Genomic DNA, 21,708 nt, shown 5'->3' with positions numbered 1-21,708 from the left:
TTATAAACTAAAATTATCAAACATTTGTGAAAATATGTATCAACTGGAAGTCTAATATACTTCCTGATGGAGTATAAACTGGGTGTCCCTTTGGACATGTATTTGGTGGCTTTTACTACAGCCATATATATATTTACTCCATGCTTTCCTTTTCTAGATTTATACCCAAGAAAATTAAGTGCATATATCAATCAAAAGACATGCAAAAATGTGGATAAATTTCTATTCATTAAAAAACTTGAAACAACTCAAATGTCCCATCAACAAAAAGACACATATTTGCATCTTACTAGTAATAATTTTTAAAATTGAGCTATTGCTGCACTTAATAACATAAATAAATTGCAAAAACATACTGTTTTAGCAAAAGAAACCTAACACAAATGAGGACTATATATTGTATTTAAGATAATATTTTATATGGAGGATATAGCTCATAAAGTATTAAGAGGGAAACTTCTAGCATAATGATATTATGTATCTAATTTGAATTGTCATAATCAAGTATATGCATATATAAAAGTTGATCAATTTGTACATTTAGTATATACTTTGGTGAATGCTAATTATATCTCAATGAAAAATAACTAATAAATTATGTACACAACAAACACAGAGGACACATCTAGAAGTGTACATATAATTTCACATGGGGAGAATGAAGCAGGAAAGATATAAGCCACAATCAAATCAATGATATCCATTTTATATTTACAATATAACTAGAAATTAATATCAACTCTAAAGAATAATCAAACTATTGGAATTAAAAATAAATCAGCTTTCAGTCACTCAAAAAGACATCTAACACTGTAAGCATAGCATTTTTTTAAAAAAAGGATAACAAGAAGTATAGAATGTGGCCAGAATGAATCAAAGACAAAAGTTATTAGTTCCAAACTTTAAGAAAGGCCTGAAAATTAAGAATTAAGTACCCAGGTAAAACCTTAAAAAGTGCAAATAAATAAATTTAAGTAAAATCACAGTTAAAAGGCAGGAATCAATTTATTAAAAACATACATGAAGTTGAAATTAAAAATAAACATTTACTGATTTAAAAATTAGCCAGTAGACAGTGCTAAGCAATGTCAAAGTGCAGATAAAAACAATTCTCATCAGATTCAAAAATAGTTAAAAATTACAAAATTATAAAGTGATTTGTCATTATATAAGAAAATTTTGATGAAAATGCTCATATCCTAGACATGTAAGTTGTCGAAATGCACGTAAGTATAAATTAAGCTACTTCCAGTCAGATACTCGACATCCTCATCATTCTCAGCAAATTGTTCTTGTTTCTTGTTCATCTTCCACCAGTAACTGAATTTTGGTAATTCTACCCTGTCATTATAATTTGAGTCTTAAGTCAGTCACCCCATTTTTACTACCACTACCCTAGTTCAGCCTACAGATTTCTCTCACTTAAGCGGCAACAGGCATTTTTCCATCTTCTGATTTGTTCCACATTCCCCCCGCTCTTGAAATCCTCCCTCTCTGTAAATCTTTTAAAACTTACTGACCATTTGTTTTCTAAAATATCAGTCTGGTCATCTTCTTATCCTGAATAAATTATTTTGTGCTCCCATATATTTTTACCCTGGATGACATTTAAATTCACTATCTGTTGTTTCAAGGTACTCTAGGTTTTATGCAACACACTCATTTGCTCAGGTCCGTCTAAGCCAACTTGATCATTTGTAACTACTATTGATAGCAGGTTTTGATAGATTCCAATATTTAGAAATGAGCAATATCTACATAGGCTTTTTTCCCAGTAATCTCACTGTCAAACTCTGTGTTATAATGAAAGTAAGTCTCAGAAGGAATTCTTTCACAACAACACACCTTTATTACAAAACAGGAACAAAAAAAAGTTATTAAGCTCATTCTGAAAGCTTAGATGAATTATCTGTTCCCTAAGAACCTTGCATGAAAGATTTGAGGCAGATGCAACAAGTAGCAAGCTTCAGATAACATTTTATTAGGCTCAGCAGAGAGAGTCTGCCTTTCTCCAAGTAAACAGACTTAAAAGTCTTCTGGTCACTCTGAAGGTTTTGCAGGATACTGATCTTGATGGACTCTTTCACTGAATTCAAGCAAAGGCACATCGTATCTGCACAATATCTTGAACATCACAAATTTCACCAGTGAAAATTTATTTCTATTATTTTTTATACTAATTAACAAGCTTGTTAGTACTTATGAAAAATAAAACTCATCCTAACACATGTAATAACTGCCTTTGAAATGTGGCTTCTGATTAAAAATTTTCAAATGTGTGTTCCTGATTAGGCTGCTTCAAATGTTAACTATCCTCCTGACACTAACTCAATGATTAGAAATCAAACACACATGTATAGCACATTGCTTATACTTAAATATTTAAAATAGACAAGACACTTCTCTTTCGACCGGCACTTCAGATTTTAATTCCTGTGAACACATTATAATTTCTAGGTCTTTTTATGTTCTCTGCCTCAGTAACACTTGCATTCCTCCATGTTTTCCTATAGGTAATTTATAATCAGATTTATTCTTTTAGGAAGTTTACTTTAATCTGCCAAATTTGGACTAGAAATCCTCATTGCTTTTATTAGCAACCTGCACATGATATCATTACAGCATCCTTTGCCAGTATTATATTGTACATATTTGCTTAATTGTATGTGATGTTTCTCTACACTTTCAGGATGGACAAATAGTGTATTCTGGTTCATGCCCCAATTCCTTATGTATACACCTGTGGGTAATAGCAGGCCATCTACAAGTCTAGTCTATTTCTTTTCATTTATCCTAAATTTATTGTAGGATATTTCAAACTCATTTGTTTTCAACTCAATGGACAAGTCATGAATCTTAGGATATTTTAACTTTATTTATCCCTAATCCTAATACCCATCTTTATGTTATTGCATTATATGAGATAGATAGGTAGATAGATAGATGATAGAGAGATACAGATATAGATACAGGTATGTGTGTATGTATGTGTTTGTATTGAAACCCTATATCAGGCCTAGCAGAGAGAATCTGCCTTCATCCAAGTAAACAGACTTAAAAGAGTCTTCTGGTCACTCTGAAGGTTTCCAGGATATTGATCTTGATGGAGTCTTGCACTGAATTCAAGCAAAGGGAGATCATATCTGTACAATATCTTGAACATCATGAATTGGTACTTTGTACCAATATTTATTATTATAATTTTACCACCAATATTAATATTTTTTCCAGTGTTCTTCGTTTTTATTTTTTTATCTAGTATGATTTCTCCCTGTCTGAAGAACTGTCTACAAAATGTTTTTAGGGAAATTTGCCAGTGAAGATCTCATAAGTTTTGTTTGTTTGAAATGTCCTTGTTTTGCTTGCATTTTTGAAAGATATTTTCAGTGAGTATAAAATTCTAGAATAGCTTATTTTTAGCACTTTAAAGAAGTTATTTTATTGTTTCCTGTCATTCATTTTTGCTGAGAAGTTAGCTATCGGTTTTATTAATTTCTTGGAGGCTTTCAAGATTTTTCTCTTGTTTGATATTCAATGTATCCAGATGTGAGGTTCTTTATATTTATCCTGATTTGTTTCCAGTTTTTAAATTCTGTGGCTTGATATCTGTCTTAGTCTGTTTGGTATTGCTGCAAAGAAATACCTGAGACTTGTTAATTTATAAAGAAAAGGGTTTATTTACCTCATAGTTCTGTTGGCTAAAAGATTGGGCACCTGGTGAGGGGCTAAGGCTGCTTTCACTCATGGCAGAAGGAAAAAGGAAGGCTGTTGTTCAGGGATCCCATGATGAGAGAGAAACCAAGAAGGGGAGGAATGAGACTTAAAAATATTAGTGCTAACTATAGCCACCTTTCTCTGTTATCAAACATTAGAACTTACACCTTTTATCTGACTGTATGTTTTGTGCCAGGCTCTTTTTAATAACCAGCTCCTGTGGGAAGTAATAAGAGTTAGAACTCATTCACCCTCCACCTTTCACCAACGGAGGGCATTAATCTATTCATGAGGAATTTGCCTCCATGACCCAAACACCTCCCATTAGGCTCCACCTCCAACACTGGGGGTCACATTTCAACATGAGGTTTGGAGGGAACAAATGCCCAAACCATAGAATGTTTTTCTTCAGTTGTGAAAAATTCTTGTGTATGATTCTTTCGAATATTGCTTAAAGTCCTTTTCTCTTTCTCCTTTACCTTTTGGGAGTCTCCTTTTCCCATATTTATCTTATGTTTTTTTCTAAAATGTTCCATCCATTTTTCTTCATACTTTATTCCGGGTCTTTTCTACTGCTTGTCATTCTTTTTATTTTGTAAGTGTAAGGTGTACAATATGATATTTTGATATACACAGTGAAATAGTCACTATAGGTAAGAATTTAACATATTCACCATCTCATAGAATCATACGTTTCTTTTTCTGATAGCACCACCTCAAATCTCCTCAGAAAATTTCTAGTGTACTGTAGAGTATCATTAACTATATTACTCATGCTGTATTCCTATTTCTTATTTATTCATCCTACGTAACTGCAACTTTGTATCCCTTGATCAACATCTCACCCCATTCCCATCCACCCCTCACCAGTGGTATTCATCATTTTATTTTCTGTTGCTATTTATTCAGTTCATTTTGTTTGTTTGTTTTAGCTTCCACATATAAGAGATATCATGCAGTATTCTTTCTGTATCTGGCTTATTTCATTTAGCATAATATCCAATGTCATTCATGCTGTCAATAATGTAGGCTACTCTTCTTAAAAGATGACTAATGTTCTATTCTAATATATATATATAATATATACTTAATGTTTATATGCTTCAATTTTTTATTACTTACGGTTTTAATAAGTTTTTTCTCTTTCAAATCTGCTCTTAACATATTTATTAAGCTCATAATTAAAATTCTTTAATTTTTTAAATAAATTGTTAATTTCAAAAGCCTTTGGGATTTACATAAGTGTTACAAAGACAGGACTACAGGCTCTCGTATGCCCTACATTCACTTTCCCTATTATTAATTATCAGAACTATGGTACTTTTATCAGAACTAATGAACCAATATTAATATGTCAACCATTCAATTTTAAAGATTTTATCATTTTATTATATTTTCTCTTATGTTTTCTGGAACTCTGGTGAATGCACCTTATAATCTATTTTCCTCAAATATTAATCATAGTTACGTGAATATCCTTGTCCAATAACTTCAACAATGGGGTTTTCTGTAAGTTGATTTCTGTAGCTGTTTTCTGCTTTGTTTGTTTGTTTGTTTTTGTTTTTGTTTTGTACAGCTGGTGTGTTTTTTTATAATGTCAATCATGTATAAAAAATTTTGGAAGTTCTGGAAAATGTGTTTTATACAGAGAATGTTCATTTGACCCTCCAATATAGTGAAAACTATATTAAACCCAATGATAATTGGACTAATTTCAAGGCAAGGTTCTTTCTGCCTACTTCTGGTACATTTGCACTACTAAGAAGCAGCTTTCCAGTGAGTACTGCCTGAAAGTCTTGAGCAATAACTAGGGCTTCTATTATTTGGTGGTTTGGGTACTCGTTGCATTTTTGCAGTTATGTGAGATTGCAGATACTCTTGGTCTGCTTTCGGATGGCTTTCTGCTTGTCTCTTTAGTTCTCTGTCTTGAATCACTTAATTTGCAAATACCTTAAAGAGAAAACTATGGGTCATTTAGGATTGATCCTCCTTGATCTTGGCCTTCTTCTAACACTTAGCTGCTCTCGCTGAACTGAATTTCTAATTAGCATTTTTTAGAGTTAAGCCATTTCTCAAAGCTCTTCCGGCTTCTTTACCTTTTAGCCAAAGCCCTTTGACTGGATGTCTCCACCACTTGTGCTTTGTGAATTTGCAATCAGTACTAAGAAAAATCGCTCACAGAATGCACGAGTCTTGGTTCTTCAAGTCCTAATTGCCTTGGAAGCTCATTGATATCCTGAAACAAATTGTTTTCTCTAATATCATATGATCTATCTAATTTTCTCAGTGGGATCATTTATCTACCATAAGCCACTCTATTTTGGGTAAAATGAAAGTCTTTCTTCATCATTGTAATTTGTTTTACGCGTTTAAGGTAAAACAGATGTAGTAAATTGTGCAAAGTCTAAGTATAAAGAAAAAGGTCTTTATAAAAATGTATTTTTATGCAAGCAATAATCAATATTTTAATATTTTGACCTGGGAGGTACATGTATTTGATGGGAGGGAGGTACACATATTTAGTCTGGAAGTACTTATACCTCTTAGATCAAAGTATTAAAATATTGATTACTGCATACATCACAAAAGGCCCCTAGAGACCATTCACCATTGTGCTGCAAAAGGCTATTTTAAACATAATCTCCATCGATCAATGTTAACTGTTTTTGAATTTCATATAAATGCGATCATACAATATGTCTTTTGTGTCAGTTTTTGTCACATAACAATTTACTTTGAGATTTGTCAATATAGTTACATATATCTGTATTTTGCTGTTATTTTTTCTGATGTGTTTTTTTCACTATATGAACATACTACAGTTTATTTATCCATTCTATCCACGATAGATAATTTGGTTATTTCTGGTTTGAGACTCATGCATGTATCTGCTATTTACAGTCTCACACAAGTCTATTTGTAATCATCAGGCATTCAATTTTGAGGAATATGTGCCTAACAATGAACATTTTAAAATATGAAGCAGTACATTCATTCTCACTGCAGTGAGATAAAGCCAAAAAGCTATTTATAAGTACCACTGTTTTCTATTTTTCTGGAACTGCTAGTCAATATAACTAGGAAAGAAGCCAAATTAAATATAGAAATATTATAATAGTGAAGACAAAATGATTATCATTAGTAAGAATAAGATTCCCTAACTGAAACCACAAGAACAAAAACCAAAAACATCAAAATAATGAATGAACCAAATAAATGAAAGTTTATTCATTAAACGAATAAAGAAAAACGTAAAGTAAGCCATCCTGCTTAGAAAACATAAAAACTATTCCAGACACTCAAATTGCATTTGACTATAAAAAAGCAGGAAGAGTTGCCAAAGACCAACCAAAATGAGTGAATAAAGCAAATAAAATGGTTCAAATATTACAGTCTTCAAACTTAATCTTTTAAAAAATCAGTAGACTTAAGGGCCAGGCACAGTGGCTCACGTCTGTAATCCCAGCACTTTCGGAGGCTGAGGAGGCTGAGAGCAGCCTGTGCAACATGACAAAAACCTGTCTCTACAGAAAAATGGAAAAATTAGGTGTGGCGACGCACACCTCCTAGCTATTCAGGAGGCTGAATTGGAAGAATTACCACAGCCTGGGAAAGTCAAAACTACAGTGAGCCATGATTGTGCCAGTGCACTCCAGCCTCCATCCTGGGCAGCAGAGTCAGATCCTGTCTAAAAATAGCTTAATCGAATTTACAACATATAATCTAGACATTCAGATAAATAACTGTGCATAAGTTGTCATTAAATAATTGGCATAATGTAATTTGAATTCTGCCCTTCTTCTTGATGCCTACAAACATAGATAATTCTTTTTACAAAAAAACAAAATCAAACAATTTTTCCAAGGATAGCATATGATATATACCTTATCAACAAGAAGAACACATCCTTTAGATATTTTTCTGTTTCTACGGGAGAATTAATGCAAATGATAGAGAGAGTATGGGATTTCTGTTCATAGAAGTAACATTATTTTAAATCAAATCACTTCTTCCATATGAGCAACTAAAGAAAGACAGAAGACTTACGATAGATTTTATTTCTATATTTCTGTTTTTTCGCCATACTGTATTCCACCAGTAGTGACCATCCAGGGAGACTAGCAACTGCATTTATTAATTAACACAGTCTCTAAACTTTAATATTGTCTACCTAGGTATGAGTCATTGTGAAAACATAATACAGGTTCACAAAAAAAAACAAGAAGAAAAACTGCTAAGAGCCCAAAACATACACAAACATAAACAGAATTTTCAATTAATTTTATTTCAGTATATTTGAAGATAAAGTTAAATTGTGCCTTCATTTAAAAAAAATCAATCCAATATATACATCCAGAAAAGGACTCAATACATATTTATGGATAGAAGCTTGCACATTTAATTTCTTATTATAATATTCTCATCAAACCTCGATTAGATCAGTAATATAGTGCTAGGCACATAGTACACAACTCATAATTGTTGAACTTGAATTTGAAGCAGTATTTAGGTTAATGGTCTGTAACTCTATTTTACTCTCTGGCCTGGCAACAAGAAGGGGTTTCTATTCCATGCCCATGACCCCTAAACTTTTCTGGATGGTTAGAGATGAGAAGGCGAAAACATAAACATTCTCTATGGGCAAGGCTTTCTCAATTTTCCTGTTTGGGGATAATAAAGCATGAGTTTTAATTAAATTTGTAGACTTACCATCTGTGAGCATCTGGAGTTTCATTCTGTTGCAGTGTTGAAGCAAGTGCACCAATTCCAATTCTGAAAGTATAGAATATGTAGAACAAATACCAAGGTAATTGACAGCAGTTATTTTATTTTCCTTAAGGTCACTTTTCATTCTGTCTGTGAGTCTACAAAAAAATTTATCACCATTCAAAGTCATTTATATTCCATTATCGTATGCACAAAAGTTCATAATAAAACTATCCTTTTTCTATTTTAATGACTTGCTAAATTTCAGATTTTCTATTCTAAGCTACCCACTCTTGAGCTACAGTTTCCTGGGACCACTGTTTTTCTAATAGATAAGACAAAAGCATTCATTTTGTTTAGAAAGGTAGTAGGGTATTTTGTTTTGTTTTGTTTTTTGGGTTTTCTTTAGGTATTGCTATAAAAAGTAATTCTGAAATATGCTGTTTTTTTGCCTAAATGAAAGTCTGGAAGACAGAAAGTTCTGGTTGTAACAACATCTTCAAAATGATAGAATAATTTTTTATCTATAAGGTTAAATAAGATGATACCTAGACCATTTTTAGGTTACAAAGCAGGAAAACGTCAACTGATGTTAAATCATCCAGAGTATGGTTAAAATTGTAGCATAAAATTACCATCATTGATATGTAATTTAATTATCAGTTCTAGATAGCATATGTTGTTGGAAATGCATTTAAATTAGTCTTTTGTTATAATTGTTGTCAAAAACATGGATCAAATAACATATATTTCTGCAAATGGAGACAATGTGATGTTGTAGAAAAGCATAATCACTAGACCTAAACCTTAGCTCCAAAGAAATATCAATAATTTATATGTACTTTCAGATAGAAGAATCTTAACAGCCTATAAAATAGCAGCCTTCTGTCAGTTAAATGGAAATCTACATTTAAAATATAAATTGGTGTCTTGAGATTTTTAAAAAAGCATTTTGAATGGAAAGTATAGTACATGTTTTAGTTATCTATTGCCGTGCATAAAACTACACCAAACCTTCTTAACTAGCAGCTATTTTACCTTATACTATAATTTCTGAGGGATAGAATTTTGCAAAGGAGTCAGCTGAATGATTTCTTTTTAACCTGACCTTAACTGAGTCAGTTGGTGATAATCATCTGACAGATGGCTTGGTCTGAAAAATCTTAAACAGCTTTATTTACATGTTTTTTGCCTTATTAGTGATGACTAGAAAATAGTCAACCAGAGTGCCTACTCAGGCTTCTTCTACTGGCTTGGGATTCCTCACAGTGTGGCAGTCTCAAGATTATCAGACTTATGGAGTGACTCAGGGCTCCAGTGAATTGTTTTTAACAGATCTAGGCAAACACTGCAAAACTTTTCACAACTTAGCCTTAAAAGTCCCAGACTGTCACGTGCTCTTAATTTTACTGATTTCCACTAACACTAATCCAAATTCAACAGGGGTAGAAATAAATATTGCCCCTCAGTGAGAGAAGTAACAAAGCATTTATGTCCACCTTTAATCTAACACAATATACAAACAAACTAGTATATATTTCATGACTGTACAAATGGACATATTTTTACACATTGGATATGCCTGAATAACCACTACTCAGATTTAAAAAAACAGAGCACTACCTGCTCTCTAGTAGCTCCACTTCATTCTCTCCCTTTTCAGTTATTAGCCACTCCCTGAAAATCAACCAGTAACCCTAACTTTATTTTTATTTATTATTATTATTTTTCTTTTAGATGGAGTTTCACTCTGTCACCCAGGCTGGAGTGCAGTGGCATAATCTTGGCTGACTGCAACCTCCATCTCCTGGGTTCAAGAAATTCTCCTGTCTCAGCCTCCCGAGTAGCTGGGATTACAGGTGCACACCACCACGCCCAGCTAATTTTTGTATTTTTAATAGAGACAGTGTTTCACCATGTTGGCCAAGCTGGTCTGAAACTCCTAACTCATGATCCACCCGCCTCAGCCTTCCAAAGTGCTGTGATTACAGGTGTGAGCCACCATGCCCAGCTCAATATCCTAACTTGTAAAAGCATAGATTAGTTATTGCACTTTATGATGGTGGAGCCAGAAATCTATTTCTTTTAAATCTAGCTTCTTTTGTCCAACATTATATATGGGAGAATTCATCTGTATTGTTGAGTATAGTTTCAGTGTTTATTTTCATTGCTATAAAGTATCTGCTGTGAGAATTGTAGGGGAGACAAAACTTTATCTCTACCCTCTTAGGGTTCTAGCTGGTCTTGAGAATTAAATTTAAAAAAAGATAGAATAGCAGGAAAAAAATACACAGCTTAATTTTTACATGACACCAGAGCCATCTTAAGGAATTCGAAATCCAAAGAAGTGGCAAAACCCCGATGCTTTTATATTAGGTTGACAAAAAAGAGGCCATTGTGGAAAAATAACAAATCACATACAAAGCATAAGAAATGTAAGAATCATTTTTAAAAGGTGTGTTTGTATAGAATTCTCTTGGCTATGACTCCACCCTGCAAAATGTTTCTTTTCTCCTGGTACAGGGAGGATATCTTTCACATGTGAGTTTTTATCACAAATTTTCAGAAGCAAAGGGGAGTTTAAAATGTTTTTCTTGCATCTGTTGTTTCTTGAGTTTGTTTAGATCAAAATAATCTTTATACCAAAGTGGCAAAATTTGGTGAACATATTCTTTCACCCTTCAGAATAGAACAAAATTAGTTTACCCAATTCTATTTCAGAGCACATAGATATTTAAATCGTTTCTAGTTTTGGCTGTGTCTTAAAAGTACAGATGTCTTCTCATTTGTAGTCTTTTTCTTTCTAGATATAAGAAACAACTTTTCCACAGTATCACATGGAACAATAAAAGTGTTTTTTCATATAGAAAAAAAGTGGGACAGGAACTATTGATCATTTTCTGCTAACATATATTCTATACATATTTGTTGGAAATGATTATGAAAATACATAACAGCGCAAATCAATAACTTTTAAGGAGAAAGACACTCTTATCATTGGAAAAAGTTACTTTGAGGTATCACTATTTCTTTTTTTAATAAACTTTTTTATTGTGAGTATTTAAGATATACAATATGATGTTGTGGGATACACACAGACAGTAGAAAGACTATAGTGAGGCAAGTTAAAATATTCATCATCTCTCATCGCTACCATTTTTTTTTGTTTCTGTATCAAGAGCAGTTAAAATCTACTCATTTAGCATAAATCCAAAATGAAGCATAATTTAGTTACCTATAGCCTTGATGTTATAATATCTCTAGACTTGTTCATCCTATATAATTGCTACTTTGTATCCTCTGACCCTATTTCCTCCTCACCTCCTCCTCATACCCTTGCTAACCACTGTTTTGTTCTGTCTATATGTATATTTGAATATTTTTTAGCCTCCACATATAAGCAAGATCATACTACCCAAAGGATTATAAATCACTCTTCTATAAAGACACATGCAAACATATGTTTATTGCAGCACTATTTACAATAGCAAAGACTTGGAAGCAACCCAAATGCCATCAATGATAGACTGGATAAAGAAAATGTGGGACATATAAACCATGGAATACTATGCGACCATGAAAAGAATGAGTTCATGTGCTTTACAGAGACAGAATGAAACTGGAAGCCATCATTTTCAGCAAACTAACACAGGAACAGAAAACCAAACACCGCACGTTCTCACTCGTAAGTGGGAGTTGAACAATGAGAACACGCGGCTACAGGGAGGGGAATATCACAGACTTGGACCTGTTGGGGGCAGGGCAAGGGGAGGGAGAGCATTAGGACAAATACCTAATGCATGTGGGGCTTAAAACCTAGATGACAGGTTGATAGATGAGGAAACCACCATGGCACATGTATACCTACATAACAAACATGCACATTCGAGACATGTATCCCAGCACTTAAAGTAAAACAAACAAAAAAAATTATGCAATATTTTTCCTTCCATATCTGGCTTATTTCACTTATTTTTTTCCAACTTTTATGTTCAAGGGTACATGTGCAGGATGTGCAGGTTTGTGACATAGGTAAACATGTGCCATGGTGGTTTGCCACACAGATCATCCCACCACCTAGGTATTAAGCCGAGCAGCCATTAGCTATTTTTCTGATGCTCTCTTCCCGTCTGACAGGCCCCATTGTGTATTGTTCCACTGATCATTTGACTCCTACTTATTAGTGAGAACATGTGGTGTTTAGTTTTCTGCTCCTGTGTTAGCTTGCTGATGATAACAACTTCCATCCCCATCTGTGTCCCTGCAAAAGATATGATCTTGTTTCCTTTTTTGGCTGCATAGTATTCCATGGTGTATATGAGAAATATACCACATTTTCTTTGTCAAGTCTATCATTGATGGGCATTTAGGTTGATTCCATGTCTTTCCTACTGTGAGTAGTTCTGCAATGAGCATACATGTGCATGGGTCTTTAGAACAGAATAATTTGTATTCCTTTGGGTATATACCCAGTAATGGGGTTGCTGGGTCAAACAGTAGTTTTGCTTCCAGGTCTTTGAGGAATCATCCTATTGTCTTCCACATGTTTGAACTAAAGTACACTCCCATCAACTGTGTAAAAATATTCATCTTTCTTTGCAACCTTGCCAGCATCTGTAGTTTTTTGGCTTTTTCATAATCACCACTCTGACTAGTATGAGATGGTGTCTCATTGTGGTGTTGATTTGCATTTCTCTAATGATCAGTGATATTGAACTTTTTTCTCATGTTTGTTGGCTGCATGTATCACTTATTTTGAGAATGTCACTTCTTACTCTTTTTTTTTTCCTACATCAGATAGGTAATGTGCCAATGTCTTAAGGTTTAAGGAAGGCACATCTCATACATGAGTGTGAAAACCCAGTCCCTATTCTTATGAAACACAACAGGATCCTTATCCATTTTGAGTTGATTTTGTGTACAGTATAAGATAATCATATAATTTCATTCTGTTACTTGTGAAAATCCAGTTTTTCCAGCACCATTTATTGAGGAGACAATCATTTCCCTTTATACCAAAAGTACCTCTTGGTACTTTTCTCAAAAATTATTTGACTGCATATATTTGAATTTATTTATGGGCTACTGTTTCACTGGTCTATGTGTCTGTTTTTATGCCAGTACCATAATGTTTGATGTACTACTATACCTCTCTAATATAATTTTAAATCAGGAAGTGTGTAAGGTATCATTATTTATAATCACTAAACAAACACCCAGTATATTTTTCAAATAGCTGAAAACAAGGATTTATTGCATTTATTTTAGGCCATGATCTCCAAGATTAAGAATTATTTTTGGTAAGATTTTCATTACCATGTTTTTCCTAATCCTATAAATATTTTTGTTTTTTCCATTTAAATCACAATCCCTATGGCTAAGATTATAGAATAATGAAATTTTCCCTTGAAGAGTCTTAGAATAATGTATTGCTAGTCCAGGGTATAGTACATAGAAACTTAAAACTTTTGGAAAAAATATATCTCTTGAAAAAGAAATCCAAGAAAAATATTCTCATCAATTATAGAGAAAAATAAACTTCCTCATTCATGAAACAGAGCATCGATCACTTTTTTTCAAATTGAAATAAATACAACCTGAAAGCAGATGACAATGGATTCTTGTTGCCTTTTCATGGGATTACTTCCTCACTGGTGTGAATTATTTGGAACACAAATAAATAAGACAAAATATAACCTTGTTTGAAATTTGAAATTTCAGATTGAGCAGGAGAGAGGAATGATAGTTTGTTTCACCATTAGCTGTCGATCAACAAAGTATGCTGAATTGTAGACCATGTTCTCTAACTATATTTTACAGAAATATATAATGTATACTTTTAATTAACAATTGCTTTGATGCTTGGTAGATGTTTCTGAGGATTCTTCATTTTCTCATTTTACTATTTATACACTATCTTTTGAGAAGGTTGATAATAATTTTGTTCTTTTTCTTTAATCAACTTTGCACTTATGGCAGTTTCTATTATGTCTAAAGTTAGTCTTTTTATTCACACCATATCCTAACTGACATTTTTCTGATCACACGCCAAGAGCAAAAAGAAGAAAGAATTGGTTTTAAGACTCTTACAGAGTAAGTTCCTACGACTTTAAAATGCCTAGAAGAAAAAAGAAAATCTGCAGAAGAAATAAATTTGCCCAAAATTTTCATATAATGACATATTGACATATATGTGTAAGTTAAAATTTTTAAAGGGGTTCAGATACTGTTTGTTATATATTTGTTTGTTACTTAATAATATTTTCATTCTTGACTTTTTATTTTTTGAGACAGGGTCTTTGTCTCCCAAATTGGAGGGCGGTGGCACAATCTTGGCTCACTGCAACCTTTATCTCCCACGCTCAAGGAATCCTCCAGACTCAGCTTCCCAAGTAGATGGAACTATAGGCACCCACCGCCACATCCAGATAATTTTTGTATGTTTCATAGATACAGAATTTTGCCATGCTGACCAGGCTTGTCTTGAACTCCTGAGCTGAAACGACCCTCCCGCCTCAGCCTCCCAAATTGCTGGGATTACAGGTGTGAGCCACTACACCCAGCCCATTAATCTTTAAAAGCTATCTTTATCACAACAACTGTGACTGACTTTATCCCTATTCATAGATCAAATATTGGGAATTTGGAAAGTCCCTTGTTCATTATTCTTGACTGGAAATTGAACCAGCAGCCCTCGTGGATGTGACTATGTAAAGACAAATGTGAGGGCTCATCATATTTATTCAATTCTCTTCTACAGTCAGGACACCCCTGCACATAGTTTGTGTTGACTTCACTTTTTCAGCCCATCTATTAGTTGAATCTAAAGGTTATATTACAAGGATCACAAATGATGCAGAAAAAGACAAACCAGGGGAGAGAGGTTTCACTGAGCAAAATGACTGGACTTCAGCCAAGCCAATCCCTCATGAACGTCAATGTACATGAGAATGACTGAAGTCAACTATGAAAATTGTTACCTATGGCTCATTACCCTCATTTGGTCACCCTTTTAGGTCAAGTTCCACAGCAAGGCCAGAATTTCCAAAATGGCAAATGCAAAGCTCTTGCCATAAACCTCGTTAAAATAGAAAATCTCCTTATTAAAAAGATGTTTTATATAATAAATGCCAACTTATAAACACTGAAAAAAGCAGCAATAGCAAATTTTTAGCACGGCTTAGTGATTCTCAGACTGAAGTTTGAATTTTAGTCCTGAGCCTGACTGTTGTTTAATGGATTATGCTACATTTCTGAGAGCAGGACCACAGGGTGGCTAAAAATGTAGAGAGAGTGAGAGAGAGAGAGTGTGTTTCAAACATATTTTGGGGGTTCAGACAAGTCAGGTAATTTTGCTAAATGTTTATCCTCTTATGTCTTATCTTTATTAAAAACAATAATTATTGGGCAGACCAAGATTTTCTTTTCTTTTAACATAATAATTTGGACGTACTTCCCTATTTGGTCATAATTTCCTGTTTAGTTTATCAGTCTATTTCTGTAGCTTTACAAAGTTAGATGTTTATTCCTTTAATTTTATTGTCCATATTCACTCTAACTTTTTTGATGGACATAAAAATATCCCTGTTGTTACAGGGCTCCTCCCATGGTGCTCAAAAGCATCTTCATAACTAATATTTGAAAGAATGAATGAAGAAATGAATGCCTAAGGTTATAGTGCAAGGGGCGAAACAGCAGGCAAAGAAACTGTATGACTACAAAAAAGTACAAGACGGGGGCAGCTTAACTAGGCCACCAGTCAAATGTGACTACATTTGCATGACTTCCAGAAAAAAAATGGTAATATCTAAAAATGCATTTTCATTATGTTGGCAATGGTCGAGAGTGTGTGTGTGTGCACATGCATGTGTGTACATAAAATGATACAATAATTCAGTTAGCTTAATTTAATAACTTTTATATTCTCAGGAAATAAATAGGAGATAAAACTCATTAAAAAGATTTTCTAGTGAGATTATTTTAATGGCTTCTTTTAATAGTTTTACTTTAGGTATGTGGTCAATCAAATGCTGTAGACTACTTAGATTTCTCTAATAGATTTCCCTAGAGGAAATCATGGCACTACAGTATCATACAAAAGGATAAGGATGTGGCAGTGACTGCTAGATGTTAACAGGAGCCTTCTTCTTTTTTTTTTTTTTTTTTGAGACGGAGTTTCGCTCTTGTTACCCAGGCTGGAGTGTAATGGCGCGATCTCGGCTCACTGCCACCTCCGCCTCCTGGGTTCAAGCAATTCTCCTGAGTAGCCTCAGCCCCCCGAGTAGCTGAGACTATAGGCGTGCACCACCACGCCCAGCTAATTTTTTTTTTTTTTTTTTTTTGTATTTTTAGTAGAGACAGGGTTTCACCCTGTTGACCAGATGGTCTCGATCTCTTAACCTCGTGATCCACCCGTCTCGGCTTCCCAAAGTGTTGGGATTATAGGCGTGAGCCACCACGCCCCGCCAACATGAGCCTTCTTTAAGGGACAGGGGGATAAGAATATTGAACTTCCGTGCAATTAGATGTAGCCATGTGACTAAATAATCTAATGGAATATGGTATAAAGTGATAGGCCACACTTCCCAGCAAGACCCATGGAAAACTTCCTGTGTGATCTTTGCTCAGTTTCGCATCCGCCACCAGCTGATGGGCAGGGCCCTGTGAAATCACTTGCAGGTAAGCTGCCCAGGAGACCTTTCGGATCAAAAGATCTGTTCCATGGAATGTTCCATGATTGAGATATGAAGTTTCATTTGGTTCAGCAATTAAAATGTAGGAGTTTTGAGTTATGGCATTACAACCAGTACAATGATATTCTGGTTAATGAACATTTTTAAACTAACTTTTAAATACAGAATACATTGTTGTTATAGAATAATTTCTATAATAAAAATTTGTATTTATTAAGAATAAACATATGCTAAAAATAAAAGATTTGTGCAATGAATTTACATACATCATCTACTTTAAACAATTATATACTTTTGTTATATTGACTTCATCTTTCTTTCCATATATGTACATTGCTTTTTTATTTATTTTTTCTTAATTTGAAAGTAAGCTACAGCCAGGCACGGTGGCTCATACCTGTAATCCCAGCACTTTGGGAGGCTGAGGCAGGCAGATCACTTGAAATGCGCAGTTTAAGACCAGCCTCACCAATATGGCAAAACCCCACCTCTACTAAAAATACAAAAATTAGGTGGGCATGGCAGTGGGCACCTGTATCCCAGCTGCTTGGAAGGCTGAGGCAGGAGAACCACTTGAACCTGGGAGGCAGAGGTTGCAGTGAGCTGCAGTAGTGCCGATGCATGCCAGCCTGAGCAATAAACTGAGACTTCGTTTCAAAAAGAAAGAAAAGGAAAAAAAAGGAAGAAAGTAAGGTACAGAAATTATCATACTTTTCTCCATAATACTTCAGAATGCATTTTTTAAGATAGAAAATAATAATGGTTTTCTATTGTCATCTAATATCTAGTCCACACTCAAATTCTCTATGATTTCAATAACTGCATTTTATAACTGCTTCTTGTAATTTGGAATCTGAGTCAGAATTCAGGCTCTACCTTTAGTTACCATATCTCTTTAATCTCTGAGACCAAAAGAGCGCTGCTTTCTCTTACTTGTTCATCATTATCTTCTCCTTTTCTGTGTGCTTTCCTTTCTTATTATCACTGTAACAAATTACCACAAATATAGTGGCTTAAAACAATACAAATATATTCCCTTACAGTTCTGAAAATTAGAAGTCCAAAAGGAGTATCAAGAGTCTAAACTCAAAGTATCATCAGAGCTAGCTGGGTCCTTCAGAGAGTCCATGAGAGTCTGGTCTTTTCCTCTTCCACTTATAGACTTCCAGCAATCCTTGGCCCCTGGACACATTCCTCTAAGCTCTGCTTCTATATAGCACATCACCTTTTCTTCTGCTGTAGCCAAGTATCCCTCTGTATTCCTCTCATAGGGACACTTGTAACTACACTGATGGCTTACTATGTAAACACCAGGATAATCTCCCCTTCTTAAGAACCCTAAACTGGGCAAGGTGATTCATGCCTGCAATCTCAGCACTTTGGGAAGCTGGGGCAGGTGGATGACTTGAGGTCAGGAGTTCAAGATCAGCCTGGCCACCAAGGTAAAACCCCATCTCTACCAAAAATACAAAAATTAGCCGGGCATGGTGGTATGCATCTGTAATCCCAGCTACACAGGGGGCTGAGGCAGGAGAATCACTTGAACCCAGGAGGTGGAGGTTGCAGTGAGCTGAGATCGTGCCAATGTACTTCATCCTGTGTGACAGAGCAAGACTGTCTCAAAAAAAAAAAAAAGAAAAAACACAAACAAACCTAAGCACATGTTTAAAGTCTGTTTTGCCATAAAATGTGACATTCACTGGCAACAGTTGAGTATGTGCGTGTGTGGTTCCAAGCATTAGGATATGGACATCTTAGTGAGCCATTCTGCAGCCTACCATAGTATGTGTCATGTTCTTTTTTTGGGAAAACCAGGCCAGTTGCCTTACAGAGTGTCCTACATTCTAGATTCACCTATTACTTACCTTTGTTATTTAACTTGTTCCTTTGTGTTTTATATTTCCTAAATGATAGAGATTCAGTCTTAAGCTTGAAGAAATCTGGACTAAACATTCTTGGTGAAAATAATTTACAGGAGTTGCTGTGACCTTCAAGACACATAATGTTGGAGAATTTGAACTGTGGGGTTGTTTCATTATCAGTGAAACTAATTTTGGTGATATTATTAAAGTGATCACTGCCAGGTATTGCATTATAAAGATATATTTTTTTTCTTTTGCAATTTCAAGTAATCTACCAAGTTACATTTTAATGCTCTGTGACCATCATATTCCATAATATTTTACCTAGGTTTTAGCCTCCATTGATGATCCTACTATCTCCTGTTACCTACTTTTATTTTTGCCTCTTCTGCAAAATCTCTGAAAGCTTTGCCAATCCCTTCTTTCTCCCTTTACAGACACAGTTCTATGAAGGTAATTTAATCTTTCTTTGATACTAAAAAATCTTATAAACTCTGGGGTCATCACATGAACATTAATTTTCTTTGAACAGTTATAGAATAAAAGGGAAGAAAATTCTGATGATTTAAGAGCTCCTGTTACAAGGATCCTGTTTTAAAAGGTTTTGAAACAAAAACAATTTCCTATATCTTAGAGTAATTAAAAAAAAAAAAACCAAAACAATTTATTGGACCAGACTTAGGAAAAGTAATGATATCATAGCCATATCAAAATTGAAGCTGAAACATTGTGTTCTGTCCTTTGCATTATAGTAAGAGGGTACCACCTTCTGGAAGTTGGAGTTCTTTGAAATCATGGTTTATGTTGGCTCACATGAAATTTGCCTTGATGTGGAATGCCCTCTCAGTAGGGGTTATCAGACCTGTTTTCCTCAAAGGGAGCTGCTTATGTCCAGATGGAGCTCGCTGTGAGAATGTGGTCATGATCACCTTTCCATTTCATTTTCATTCTCAAAAGATTATAATCATCTCTCCAGCAGAAAACTGATGAAAATTCCCCTGGAAGTTTTATTTGATTGCAATTTGATGTCACTCTCTGTAGTGCCCATTTCTGAAACCCTCTGCACAGTTAATAATGAAACAATTCTGTTTCCAAAAGGAAGTCAGAATGCCAAAGCCAATGGCATGTAAGATGCTGACCGGCTGTTTCCTTTCTCCTGTAAGTACTGACTCTGAGGATAAACTGGAAAACTGTTAGGATCAGAACTTTAGGTTGGATGGGATTAACTTCCTGATGAGATGTGTAATGATGGCAAGCTCTGTAATTTTATTTCCTGAATATATTCATGAGGAAAGACAGCCAGATCTTCAAATACACCAAAATAAGATAGAGGAAAATATATTTTTTAAGTTCAAACATTTGAATTCTTTTTGTTTTTCCTACTAGAATCTTTTCCCACATCAGACAGTAAGTTAATACTTAATTTTGCTTCAGATTATTTTTTGTTTTTCTTTAATTTTTCTATAGAAGGATCAACTACTTAATAATACAGTATGAACAGAGACAAAATACCATCAGGAAATCCCTAAAAGCTTCTGAAGAGGAGCTTTTCAGACAGAATGTGCAAAATTGCAAGTTATTTGAGTCTATGAACTTAAAAAACAGAAGCTGTGCTATTTTAGAAAGGAAAGGATTGGCCAGGCACGGTGGCTTACACCTGCAATCCCAGCAGTTTGGGAGCCCTAGGTGGATAGATAACCTGAGGTCAGGAATTCAAGACTAGTCTGACAAATATGGTGAAACTCCATCTCTACTAAAAATACAAAAATTAGCCGGGCCTGGTGGTGGGGGCCATAGTCCCAGCTACTTGGGAGGCCAAGGCAGGAGAATTGCTTGAACCCAGGAGGTGGAGGTAAGTGACATGGTGCCACTGCACACCAGCCTGGGTGGCAGAGAAAGATTCTGACTCAAAAAGAAAGAATGAAAGAAAGAGAAAGAAAGAAAGAAAGAAAGAGAGAGAAAGAAAGAAGGAAAGAAGGCAGGCAGGAAGGAAGGAACAAAGGAAGGAAGAAAGGAAGGAAGGAATGGAGGGAGGGAGGGAGGGAGGAGAGGATCATTGTGAAGTCAGGTTAGGTGGTGCTTTTTGATTCTCAGTGTGTCGTGTGCTGAAATAAATCCTGATCCAAAGCTCTTGGCACCAGCTGGAGCCCTGGTAAGGTTGTGCCTCAATACCAGAAAATCTCATCATCTGAAGATCTTTGTCTCTGAGCTCAGTCTTAGAAGGCCTTGGGTAGCTGATGATTCTAAGTGTAGTGCTAGGAAATGGTCGCCACTCAAGGATATACTTTAAAATGATTCTCTTATTGCATGGCAGAAGCAGGAGCAGGACCCAGCCTCCATTACTGGGCTCTGATTTCAAGATCCAGTGAAGACAGGGATATGATATTTCCCTGTCCTCCAGTCCAGTGATCCTCAAACTTTAATGCGCCTCAGAATCCCATGGGTGACTTGCTCAAACCCACATTTCTGGACTCCACCCACAGAATCATAAGAATTTGCATTTGTAACAGATTCTCCAGTGATGCTTCTGCCGCCCACCTTGGGGACCACACCTTCCCATTTTTTGTTGGGAATCATGTCAGAAATTCAAACCTAGCTCTCTCATTTAATCTGCTGCTTCTCTCCAATCCCGACTGACAAGAACATTATCTCTTTCTTCAAAGCAGTGCTTGAGAACCCAATTGTGCTGACTTTCTCCAGCCAGGGCCTTCATACCTCCCTCCCTGTGACCA

General features: G+C 35.0%; 1 long non-coding RNA gene and 1 other non-coding gene across 2 annotated transcripts in view; both read right to left on the bottom strand.

Annotated features, from left to right (window-relative positions):
* The window catches only part of LOC144577568 (uncharacterized), a 695,104-nt gene that overhangs the window by 79,770 nt on the left and 593,626 nt on the right, over nucleotides 1–21,708 (bottom strand). The window contains exon 5 of the long non-coding RNA XR_013521736.1: nucleotides 8,425–8,487. This is a non-coding gene — a long non-coding RNA (uncharacterized LOC144577568). The remainder of the gene's footprint in view (nucleotides 1–8,424; nucleotides 8,488–21,708) is intronic.
* LOC118145432 (small nucleolar RNA U13) lies at nucleotides 13,213–13,313 on the bottom strand. Its single transcript, XR_004730547.2, has one exon. It is a non-coding gene; the product is annotated as a small nucleolar RNA U13 (small nucleolar RNA).

The sequence above is a fragment of the Callithrix jacchus genome, chromosome 8, assembly GCF_049354715.1.
Source record: "Callithrix jacchus isolate 240 chromosome 8, calJac240_pri, whole genome shotgun sequence".
Lineage (NCBI taxonomy): Eukaryota > Metazoa > Chordata > Mammalia > Primates > Cebidae > Callithrix > Callithrix jacchus.
This window is presented reverse-complemented; position numbering and strand designations above follow the sequence as displayed.